The sequence below is a fragment of the Erithacus rubecula genome, assembly GCF_903797595.1.
Source record: "Erithacus rubecula genome assembly, chromosome: 5".
In the NCBI taxonomy this organism is placed as follows: domain Eukaryota; kingdom Metazoa; phylum Chordata; class Aves; order Passeriformes; family Muscicapidae; genus Erithacus; species Erithacus rubecula.
Window position 1 is genome coordinate 48925809 of NC_136687.1, and position 12999 is coordinate 48938807.

The following is a 12999-nucleotide window of genomic DNA, read 5'->3' on the forward strand; positions in this document are numbered from 1 at the left end:
GCTCAGAAAAAACATCTATGTGCCATCTGTCTTATGATGTGCATGCAAATAATTTTCTGGATCTCTCATGTTACAAATATCTGGATAACAAAATTATGTGGTATTCATGTGAATGGACTGTAGATACCAGCTCACACTGTACCTGCCTGTGTCAGATTAGCACAAGTGCTCAGGCAGTAGGACAGGGTGGTGCTGCAGCTCTCTTGGCCTGTCCCTTTGCACAAAAGTCAGTTCAGTTTCCTTTTTCTTCTCTTGGATCTGAGCTGTTTGTTTGTGACCACTGGAATATCTTGGAGTGATGTCTGGAGGAGTTGTGGACATCTGAAATACCATTCTTTTCTATTCTTTCTCAGCAGAAATGCAAATTTGCCCCAGGATGTTTGTCAGCTTTCATGTAAAGGGCTGGATTGTAAGGTTGTTTGACTTTGTAGTATTTTAAATGCATTTTTAAGTATGTCCTTAAAGGGCAAGGAGCAAGGATATTCTTAACCAAATGAACAGTGGTCCTGCACAGTGTACACCAGCTCAGCAGCATGAAGAGTTGTCCTAGTGCTTCCTGGGAGTGGTTTTGGTATAGTTAAACCTTATTTTGGGACTTGGGCAGCTGTACTTTTTCCATCTTTGAGCAGTACATTTTTTTAGGCATCGCACCACCAGTTTTCATCATGATGTTGGGGTATGTAGGATATTGCTGCCAGTAGGAGAATTAATTCAGTTAGCTTTCAGTTGGACTTCTCTACCTCTAAAAACTCATTAATGATTATCCCCTGTGGACATTGTTCTGGGATGGCTTTCATGCCCTGTGTTGTGCTCTCTGGGATGGCTGTTTGCTGTTTCAGTTCTTCCACAGGCACTTTGCTGCCTGCCCCAGTCCTGGCTGCTCAGGTTTCCATTTCATTGACCCTCCTGAAGAGATGCTCATATTTGCTACCCAGTCCAGCACAAGTGAATGTTTATTGGGTTTTTGTGGCTTTTCCCAACAGGGCAGTGCTTGTTTTGAGTTTGTGGGCTGAGGATTCTGCTGAAACACACCATGTTTGGTTACAGGTGACCCTGTAGGAAAGAAGTTCCTGCTACCATTTTGTTCTGAGGTTTCTGGAGTCTGTAGTGTGCTTGTCCCCCACCAGCAACCTCACTCTGTCTTGCCTTTTTGTGCTATTTATGCAGCAGAAATGGCTGCTTGGAGATCCACTGAAGTGCAACCTCTTCTGCTGCCAGTCCTCTGCATTTCCCTATAAATTACCACCCCCCTGCTGTGATCTGCTGGCTGCCATCAGACTTTAATACAGAGACTGGTGCAAAATAAGACTTTTTAATGTCACCCTGTGGAATTATTCTGGAGGAAAACCAGTGTTTGTGGAACTTTAATCACTTGTGAGACACCTTTTGAGCAGATATGATCCAGTGGTTCCTATTCTCACCTTTTTGATGTTAATGTTAAACAGCAAAAATGTTATTGAAATTAATAGAGTGGTTTGGGATTTTCAAGACTGTCATCAGTTACAAGTTATTCTTCACTTGGTTTAATACTATTATTTATGAAATTTGCTTTAATATGAGATCAAAATCTTGTATCTTTAAATCTGAGGAATTTATGGACGGGTATAATCTGTGACCTTCAGTCAGGCTCTAATGAAAGTCAGAATAATTCACTTCACTTCTGGAGCTCTTCCAAAAATGTGATTTTTTTCTTTTTAATTTAGGCTGTGATCTTGCAGTTGGTAAGATTCTGCCCTGGTTGGAGGTAGCTCTGTTCCTCATGGCATAAGAAAAAAAAAGACAAAACCTAAATCCAAGGCCTATAGTTTAACAGTAAGTGTAATTACAATAAAATAACATAAAATAAAATAAAACAAAATAAAATAATAACATTTAAATAAGAAGGGATTTCCTATGTTGTACAGCTCATGAGCTGTTTCTGATGTTATTTGTAAATGTGAGTTTTGCTTTACAGTGATTGACAGAAGTGAATTTTATTGTCAGAAAACACCAAAGTTGTTCAAGGGTAGGCTTCAGTTTTGAAAAATGAAATTATGATATATAGGTGGTTTTGGTCTTGATTTATCAGTATTTGAAGAGGATAAGGAAAAATAGAAAATAATTTGCTTTAAGTTTTGCCAGGATCTATTTGGATCTTGCTGGGTGCTTTTGTTCAGCTCCAGTCAGAAATTAATCCCTGCACAGCAGCATGCTCACTTCTGCCTTGTTGGGATGGGGGAGAGAACCAGAAGACAAACAGTGAGAAAACTCATGGATTGAGATAAAGGAAAAGGAAAATCTGTGCACATAAGCAAAACAAAAGAGGGACTTCATTCACCATTTTTCATGCCAACCCCAGGACAGGGTTCTGTCACTGAAAAGAGTGACTTGAGAAGACAAGCTGGACATTCTCCCCTTACTTCTTCTTCCCCCAGATTTACATGTTGTCAGCTGTCCTTGCTGTCTACCCCTGTCTCTGGTGGGGTAGGATGAGCAGAAAAGACCCTGAGACTCTGTGCAAGCCCTGCTCAGCAATAAGGAAAATATCCTTGTGTTGCCAACACTGTTTCCAGCACAAATCCAAACACAGCCCCATATCAGATACTGCAGAGAAAATGAACCATCCCAGACAAAACCAGCACACTGAGTTAGGTGTGAAAGTTTATCAATATCTTTTGGTACTTGCTTTGGATCCAATCAGAGGATGCTTTTCTGGACCTCTTTTTATGGCATTTCATTCTGGCATGCTCTCTGTTCTTTATTGGGACGTCATGTTCCCCAAAATGTTGAGTTTTCCTGCCTCCCTTTGCCTGTGAATGCTCCCTGGAATGCTCCCATGTCATTGTCATGATGCAATTTGGTTGGGAGGGGTCATTTTCCTCTCTGCACCTCTGCAGTGAGCTCTGTCAGGAGGGAAATCAGGGGACAGAGGGTCACCCCACAGCCAAGTTCTCTGTTTGAAATAGAGGCAAACAGGGGAATGGCAGGGTGGGTGCATTCACATACTGGACACAGCTGTTAATAAGAATAAAATGTGCAAATTTTATCTGTGTCATTTTCAGTTTCTTGAAGAACAGTATTTTGAGAGAACTTGTATTATCAAAGGAGTAGTGCTTGAAAATAAAAACATAATTAAGCATTGTCAATACAAATAATGTACTTTTTGTATATTTTAGGACTGAAACTTTAGGGCTGAAACTTTCAAGTATGATGCTAGGAGCTTTTTACAAAACTTTTCCCTGGTGTGTGTTGTAGCTGCATGCTTTTCCATCAAAATCAAGAACTATTTGCATAAAAAGGCTTCTTATAACAATTAGAATGTTTTGTATATAATTACCATCAAAAAAACTTTGGTGTCTTCCTTAAAAGGATTTGTGTTTCAATGACCAGAATATAGAATACTGTCTATGAAACCCAGACTAAAAGACAAAGGGTACAAAAATTCTTTGTTTGCTTCTACCTGTCAGTGTTTTTGTTTTATTGGCCGTTTCTAATAGCATATTGAGGTAATTTTTTTTTTCAGAATTTTGGCAGAAGGATTTTCAAAAAACATATCTCACATTTTTAAAATACTATTTTTTCTGTTGCCTTTAAGAAATAGACTAGTAAGATCATGCTATTAGGTGTATTTGTTTTCAAATCCATGTTTTCCTCCTGGTTTTTCAATATTTAAATACTTTTAATATTTTCAATATTGAAGTACCTTATTGTTATAACCAAAGAAAAGCTGAAAAAATATTTGCAACCAGTCGCCCACAATTTTATATGTTTAGTTTTAGGATTCCAGGAGGTTAGAATTTTGTGGGGAACTTCACCTAGATTTGCAAATTACTTCTCCAGAAAACGCAAATTTAGGAAAAGTCAAAGTGCTTAATTTCAAATGAAATGTCTAAGATGTTTCAAAATCACTTTCTAGTTACTAATATGTAATTTCAATAGTGTTAAGAACCCAATTATGAATTTAAATACTTGAGTTTGGACTCCTCAGAGTGGAGTGAATTCCATGAAAGCTAAAACTGTTTCTTTTTAAAAATAAAAAAAATCTATCATGTTGAATTCCAATCATTGTTCAACAATTCTCTCTCCAAATAATTTTTATTCCTTATTGGAGATTTTCCTAGATATTTGCTTTCATTCTTATTAATTATTTAAAAAAAAATCTAGGAAATTTGTTGGTATCCACCAGATGCAGAGACCACTGGTAAATTTCCAGTCCTAGAAAATTTGTTAAATGAAAAAAAAAAAAGTTGGAAAAAACTAAAAGGAAGGTGTTCTAGGTGTTGCACAGTGATGATATTCAGCTGAAATCAGTTAGAGGGGGAAAAGTTTTATATAATGTTTATGTATTAATGTTTGTATTAATATTTAATGTTTATATAATGTAGAAGTTTTGTATACCATACTCTTTGAAGCCAAATCCAAGCCCACTTATTACATCAATCAGGTATCTTTTTGAGAAACTGAAGAATCACTGAGAGTGTGTCTTAGGACTTGATCTGGTCAGTGATGAGGAGGCAGATAGGACTTGGATTCTGTGAAACCTGTACAATTCAATCTGCAGCCCAGCATTCCTGTCATTTGTCTCCTAATAAATCTACAGGAAGGTGATAATAATGTCCACTGCTATATCTGCACATCAGTAAATTGTAATTGCTTCAGTTTTTATGATTTCTCTGTCAGAAAAAGCTCCAGGAAAGTCTGAATGATCTTTAATTTATAAGTGGGCTCCTATTAGGCAGAGGGTTTATAGGCACGGGACAGAGGATTACAGCAGTGGAAAAGCTGCCTCTCACAGCCTCTAATGTCAAAGCAGCTATTACCAATGACAGCCTGAGCATGTCTGGGTGGTTTGGAAATTGTGGTACATGTGAAACATCCATGGAGGCAGCTCCCTTCTCCATGGATTCCTCTCAGGCACTAGAAGCCAAATACTTATTTCCTGCTGCTAAAATGAGTTCAGGTCATAATGATGTGACATTGGCTGTTTCAATAATAATGCCAAATATTCCCTGACTGAAATATAAAATGAACTATCCTAATGCTGCTTTAGTTAGTGCAGAAGATGTTTCCTGGTGTGCTGTATTTAGGATGGGTAAGATCTTGCTAGCACTGCTCATGCTAAAACTTACACTTACTCCACTAAGTGGGCTAAGACTGTTGAAATATATCTGGTGGTAAAAATTAATTTCCCCACTTAAATGACAGAGGTCTTATTTAATATGATGATGCATAAAAAACCCCCAAAACACAATCAAGCCAAAAATTATGTACCTTCAATTTCTAGGTTATTACAATAATAACTGAGTGATAGAAGCAACTCCTTTTCCTCCAGGAGGACAATTGGTCAAGCAGTATATTAATGCTTTTAGGAATGGATTACTCCTGAAGAGAACGAAGGCATTTCTTTGACATCCTTAAGGCAGGTGCCTAAGCTCTGAAGTGGGATTTCTCAAGCACCTGTATGCTTACTATTTCCTAGTAGCTTGTTCTAGGTAACCATTCACATATTTTCAATGATTTTTCATGCACTGTAATAGGTTTGTAATCCTAGAGATCAAGGTGTTTTTCACTTTTGAGTTTCTTTGCTATGCTACCCCCAAGAAACTTCCTGAATCTCTCACTGGACCCAGTCTGCAGGCAGAGAAAATATCTCTCCTTATCACCTGTACAATACATGAATATTTTCCCTGTCAGTCTCTCTCTTACAAGCTCACACACAAATTAAATTTTAATTATGAATCTGCATCAGGCATTGAATCAAAATGCTAGCTAATAAACCACAGACAACAGCAATAATCCTCCCTGCCTGACAATCCCTGGTCCCCTGTGGACAATTGGGCCATTTATTACTCCACTAGTCTAAACAATTGTGCTGTAATAGCTGGATTGAAACATTGCCTCATAACTGAAGGTGCTTGCTTTCTCTACTGTCTGCAAGGCATTGAGCTCAAGGTGATGTCAAACCTCCTAGCTGGAGTACAGAAATGTGAAAAGTGTCAGGGAGCTTGCTGTGTGAGGTGCTGAGCAGAAATTAGGCTTTAGTATCATGTTATGCAAAATAGACATTAGCACTGAAAGCAATTAAGAACCAAGAAACAGGGCCAAATTGCTTTATATTATTTCTTAGTACACACCTGGTATAGATTTTTTGTGTGTGTGTGCAATTTCACCCTGCTCCTCCTCACCTCTTCCACCACTATGTTTGCCTCCTGAAATTCTGGGGGATATATGCAGAGGAATTGTGGTAGGGAGAGATTGTTTGAATATTACTGGTGCTGAGGTATTGATTAAACTGGAGAGAGAGAGGCTTAGTGGACCAGTATCTGATCTTCCCTAGGATGACAGGAAAATAGGAGCAGCTGCTGATTTCAGTGGAGTTATTCTGTGCTGCTACTGATGTACAGAGGAAGCAGAATAAAGCCTAGTCACAATGCTAGGATCTTAATTTTTAAGGCATTACTTGTTGTATTTCCTAATTTTCCTCTGGATATAAATGGCAAAGATAAAGTGAGCCAGAAATACTAAGTAACAACATTTGCAAGAAACTGCTTTTAGGATTCACCTGAACACTGATGAGCTGAATATATCATAGAGAAGGATGAAAAAAAGCCCCCAAAAAGCTTAGAGTAGCAGGTTCCAGTGAAAATTGGTTTGAAAACGAGTTAGAAAAAATGTCACCTTTGTTTTCCCACTTTTTCCATGCTTGTCCTGCCAAGCCAAGGATCTTCATAGTCTGTCCCTTTTGCACACTCTTTACCAGTGCAAACTTGCTGCTGAGTCTGCGAAGGCAGGTTCAAAGCTTTGTCCAAGGATGCTACTCTGAATCTGAGGGGACTGTAAACAAATGGAGGTAAGAAAAACATTGCAAAAACAGACTTACACTTAAAATCAAAAGCAGCAGCCCTTTCTAGATGTTTTCTCAGTTGGTACTGTCCTGATGTTCCCATACTTTTAGCAAACGGACATCTACTTCCCAAAATCTGTCCCTAAGTACATATACTGATTTCTCTCCCTCACCTCCTCTACTCTCAGCCTTTTTGTGTCTCAAGGAATAGACAAGTCAGGATCCAGGGTGCTTTGGACTACACCTACCCAGAAAAACATCAAAATATTTTGGTTTTAGCTTCCTGCTGCTGCCTGTCATTACTGTCACACTGCTTTTATTTTAGGCATGTTTCCCAAAGGATGACATAAAGTACTTCTTGGAGAAGAGGTTCAAGAAGTAACTAATGGTCAGATTCATTGGGAATTGTACTTGTGAACACTTTATAGAAGAAAGCTTCAGGTTTTTTCCATAACCCTTCACCAGAGCAAATGCATATTGTGAGGTAAATTTCTAACTTAATTTGAAGTTTCATTGTATTCTATCACTATCAGTACATTCTACCACTTTTTAATTTTCCATGTTTCTGATAGATTTATGGGAAAAAAAGGTTTAATCTCCACTAATGCAAAAAATACAAACATAATAAATGTTCTCTGGATTTCATGGATTTTTGTCATGTATATAATGTCGTAACTTATTTAAATTCCACATCTGTATTTCCAGCATGTAGTTAATGTCAGTCTGAGAAACATTCCCTTAATAGTTTATGTGATCAAAAACTTGATCTATTTATCACAAGCCTCAAGCTGTAATGAAATCAAAATTTCTCTTTTCCACTTTTTGGTACTGAAATTGCAGAAAGCCAGCCATGTCTCTGTGAGTAAGAATAGGGCTCTGTGATGAACCAAAGCACTGAAAGAGGCTTTTTCAAGAGGCTTGTGAAAAAGTGTTCAAATAGGAGCCTTGAATTAAATTCATTTTCCTGATGGTTACTGTTCTTTCCAGATTAAAAGATGTTTTCTTTTATTGAAATCCAAAAGTGCCAAGCATTGAACTTGCTTTTTAAGACATACATCAAGAGAGAAAATATTTCAGTGCAATGACATGACCTGACATTTTAAAGCAGACAACAAATGACACCTTGTCAATGCCACCAATTTATTATTCCCTCTCTTGTACCTCTATGTTGCAGTGGGACACCACATTCATTTTAATCATGGGCACATGTTAAACAAATTTTTACCAGAAAAGCATTTAAAACTCCCCTAGCTGTTTCCCATTTCCTGACCTTACAGCCATCCCACTGTAACCCATAAAGACAAAAGCTGTGTTAAATTTTTCATTATTTTATCCAATTTCTGATCCAATTACATGAGGCTCTTCCATCACTAACATGAATGTATCTGCTATAATGTCAGCTGCTGCACATTAATCAGGCTTTTTTTTATTCAGTGGACACTGGTGCTAAATCATCTCTCTGAAAAAAATGGGACAAGAAAGAGATGCAAATGAATAAGGAGGAAACTCCTTTTTAAACAATTAGAGTAGGAGTGGGTGGCCTTCCAATCAATGCCCCAAAGACCTGGAAATGCATAGGTTGTTTTACATCTTTTGTTTTTCACCTAATTAAAAAAGAATAGATGCTTTTTTCTTTTGTGGTTTCACTTTTCACTACTTCTTACAAGCCTGTGTGGAGGATTTGAACTATGGTTGGCTGCTAGTCTTAATTCTTTCAACTGAATGTTTCATTCATGTGCAGTTTTATGGATGAAGGAGGGATAGGCTTTCAGGTGGGAAGTACATAATAGATTCTAAATTTGATATTTCATTTATTTCATTGGAATGTGATAAAAAGATCCACAGTGTGATTTATCACTTGTAAGGGAACTGGTCTCATACTCAGATCAAGAATATATTTATAATCAGCACTGATAGGCATAAGCAGATATGGAGCTTTGGGATTTTCCCAGGTCTTCAGAGTCAGATCCAGGGTGTCTCTACCTGGAGGAAAACAAATGTTCAAGAGCAAACAGACAGCATCAAACTGGCTTATGAAGAGCCTTGAACTTGCAGCAAAGGCTGTTATTAGAGGAGGTCTACATGTTTTCTTAGGTTTTGATATAGTTGCCCAGGAATTTTAAAGGTCAGGATTAGTCTGAACAACTCCCTAGCTTCAGGAATATAAATGTTTGCTGAACTTTACATTACTTGGAGAGGGTTTTTGTTTACAGAGATGTTGTCTTTCCCCTTTGATAGTCTGTGGATTGAAATTAACACTATTTTGCAGTTAGATTTGTGGTGCTTAAGAAGTCTTATGTGTCCAGTATGGCCTCAAGAAATCTTAGAACGCAGAAAATTATACTAAATATCAGGGCTACCAAGCTTCCTTGTGGGTTTGATTTCTTTTTTTTTTGATTGGCTTTTATTCCCTGATACTAATCTAGCACAAAGTCTGACATAGGAAGCAATACAATTTGCATTGCAAAATGTATGTATCTCAAAATTGTTGGATAGGTATTTAAAACCCTTTTCATATTAATGAAAATATTATGTGGACATGGCATACAGCAGAAAATAGGTGTGGGGATTTTGTCTGATTTTCAACCTTGGCAAAACTTGTTTATATTTTTTACATTTGGAAATACCCAAGGAGATCTTTAATCATAGACATTAAAGGTAATAGATGTTTCAATTCACTAAAATCACTACTAGATTTTTAAGAAATAAAATAATTTGGAATTCTTGTTTAAATTGTGGAGTTTTATTCATTTATGGATGAGGCATTTTCACTGGTTAAGACTATTATGGCATTTAAAATGCAACATGTGATTTCTGTTATTTCTTCTGCATAATTCAGACACCTTGACTGCCACAGCAAAAGTAGAAATTTTAAATTTATGGTGTATTCGATTTCAATCAGCTGTGTCACACCACAGCTGTATCACATTGCAGCACAAGTAACTATATCAGCAATATGGCAGCTCACAGTTAAACTAAAAAATATAACCATGCAATTAAAATAAAATAAAGTATAATATCAAGCAAGCAGAATGAAAGGTAGAGTTATGAATTATTTCTTTTTTTGGGGAGATTTTCTGGGTTTTTTTGGCTGAAAATAAAATCCAGGGTTATTAACTCGAGGGTGGCTTTTCCTTAGGGCCAGCATCACTCATTTTCATTTTTCATTTTTTTTCCCTGGATTCTACTGAAATGGATGTTATTTCTGAATAAGAGAAAAGAAATGGTGTTTCTTAATACTATCTCTGTAAAACAGGACAAAAAATGCTTGATCATTTTTAAGCTGGCACAGTGGTGTGCAACCAGGAGAGAGGTTTCAAGCATGGAGTACATTGGTGTAATCTTTTAGAAGTGACCAGAGGTGACTGGCTGGTTTGGACTGGTTTAAGAGAATTAATATTTAAAAAATAAGTAATCTATATCTCTCATTCCTTCACATTTGTCAGTTTAGAAGAAATACTACTGGGTGACAGCAGTGTAGTGTATTTTGTGGGAGATATACTGAGAGAAAGAGTTAAATGACTCCACAGCTATATTGCAAAAATAACACAAGAATACATATAAAAAAAAAAAGAATGAGTTGTCTTATAAAGAAATAACATTTCTCTAGCTCTGCCATCCTTAGTGTACTGGGGACTAATATCTGTAATACAGATATAATACAGTATATGAGTTTCCCCATTTAGCTAAGCCTTCTACAGAAGTAAATGTCCCTAGTGCAGCTTAGCCTGACCTGCTGAGGATAAGAATGAGTGACTGAGATAAATAACTCTTGCTTCTTTCTGAGTAACAACTTTCTGGCAGTCTTGGTAAGAATGCAGTCACAAATGTGCAGTTTAGGACTTCTCATCACAGAATGAAATTAAAAGATTAGATGAGATTCAGGAGAGGACAGCTAAAATGCAGATAAACCAACATGCAATTATGTCTGGTGTTAGAGACAAATATGGTTACAACTCACTGTGGTGGGGGATGATAAAAGAATGCTGGGAAATGCAGTGGAAACTTGCACAATAAATGCAGTATTTTGCAGTAATTAGACTTTTATACATTTTATCAGGGAGATATTTTCTGTCTTCAGTAGGCTTTGGCTTGAGAATTATTTAATCAAAAGTAGGCAGGAAGCATATACCTGTAACGTAATTGCCTTTACAAAAGAGCATAAGGAGAACTTGTTTAATAATGGAGGCAGAATTAGGAGTAGAAGCTTCGAGAACAAGAAAAGGAATAAGAAAGATAATTTTTGTTTCTTTTAATAATTGGTAAAATAGAATAGCAATTCAAAATATAAATTATTGCAAATATATGAACTTTTCCTGAAGGCCATTCCCTTCAGGTAGGATACTGTTCTCTGATTAGCACTGATGTCAATCCAGGTTCATTTTGCTGAAGCCTGGAGTTATCCTGACTGGTAATGGAAAACAAAATCTGTCCTGAGGAGATTTGTTCTGCAGAATAGTCAGGATATCAACTGCATAGTGGGAACTCAGCAGTTTTGTTATGGAAACCTCTAAAACAGCCAAAGCAAAATCCCATTGATCTTAGCACTAAGGAGAAATCACGGTGGGATACAAAAGTCTGAACTCACTTCAGGGCCCTGGTTTTGATATCATCTCTAACCTCACCTTTGTTGTGAACTGTGCCTATGTTCTGTTTAACAAACCCATTTTGTGCTTTTTTTTTTTGTCTTCACATTTAATCTTTATCAGGTTCCAACAACGCTGCTTCACTTGTGGTGTTATCAATTTTCCAAAAGCATTGTCACTGGAAATAGTTGCAGACCTACAGCTTCCAAATTCCCTGCATTCATATTTTATTATCCTATTAAAACAAATTTAGTTTCTGTCGTAACAACATAACCACTTTATAAAAGCAGTCAAAAGTTCCAGAAGATAGGCTAAAATCAATGATTACAACAGAAAAAAGTCAATAGTGTTTATATGATTAATAGTACTGTCTGAAACATGGAAGCCTAGATAGGGAAATGAGGAGGCCAGAGAATTTGAGAATTAGAAGCAGCACATTAAAACCTTGAAGTCCAGAGAGGGTACATTCAAGGACCTGTTATTTCCTATCAGGCCTGTAGATACTGACATTTTTTGGTCAACTTCGGTGGTATTTATACTGGCATAAAATTGTGTACGAAAAGAATTCAGTCTCTGGTTTCTAGAGCTTAAAGGGAAAATGCTCTAGCAGTCTCTTGTGCCATTTCTGAATGCAGGTCTACCACGTTCAGTGCTTCAAATATCTGCAACTGAACTCACACACATACAACTTGGGAGGGTGGGAGGTCACCCTTCCTGCAAAGCCTCTTATTGAGGGGATCTCGTTAATCCTTACAGCCTGGTTCAAACTAATTAGGAAGGATATGGACACTGTAAAGAGAAAAACAGGCTGCCCGTCCTTGAGGGGCCCCAGGGATATGGGAGTGGAGAGGGAGCTCTGCAATCACTGACACTGAGGAAGGATCTGTGGCAGACTGCACAGAGCTCTGCTTCCAGCACCCTCAGCTTACCTGCTGAAAAGCCAAGCTCTCAGCTTTGAAAGGTGAGCTGAAAGAGCACAGCAAAAATTAAACCTGATTAAGGACCAGTTTCTGTGCTGAGCTCTCCCTCTGAAAAGGCAATGTGGGACGGGCAGCAGAGGACATGATAAGCAGCTTATTTGAAAATATTTTTATACCCAGAGACTCTGGGTTTTGTTTGCTTCCCTAACAGTCATCACTCACCAACATAAGAATGCTTTGGGTTTTGTTTTTAATAGCAGTGAGTATGAATGTAATTTTGACTTTTTATTTTTATTTTTATTTTCTTTTTATCTAGAATGAGGAAAAGTGGCACAGAAGCTTATCTAGCCAGTTCTTACCCCATATTCTTCTGAGCAGATTTTCAAAATGAAAGGACAATTTCACAAACTTTGTCTAATTCTTTGAGGGATGTTTTCCACAGTTCACAAGTTCTCATTAGCCAGGTTTTGATGATGCCATGTTGTCAAGAAAACTTAAGAATCCCTAATAGCTCAAAGCCACACCCCAATATAAGAAAAAAGTTAGTGAATGTCTGCACTCTGTAGATCACACTAAGGGTGGGTCTGCAGAGAAGAGCAAAATACACACTTCTTATAGAGCCATTTCTCTGCAAACTTGGAATACCTCCAAAAGTAGAGTTTCCACAGCC

The 12999-nt window shown here is 37.4% G+C and overlaps 1 long non-coding RNA gene across 1 annotated transcript in view; it reads right to left on the reverse strand.

The window, feature by feature from the left end:
* Positions 1 to 818: 818 nt before the first annotated feature.
* Positions 819 to 12999, reverse strand: part of LOC306802536 — a 107841-nt gene continuing 95660 nt past the window's right edge. Inside the window, exons 2-3 of the long non-coding RNA XR_013774395.1 lie at positions 2662 to 2882; positions 819 to 1750 (exon numbers count right to left, since the gene is read on the reverse strand). This is a non-coding gene — a long non-coding RNA (uncharacterized lncRNA). The remainder of the gene's footprint in view (positions 1751 to 2661; positions 2883 to 12999) is intronic.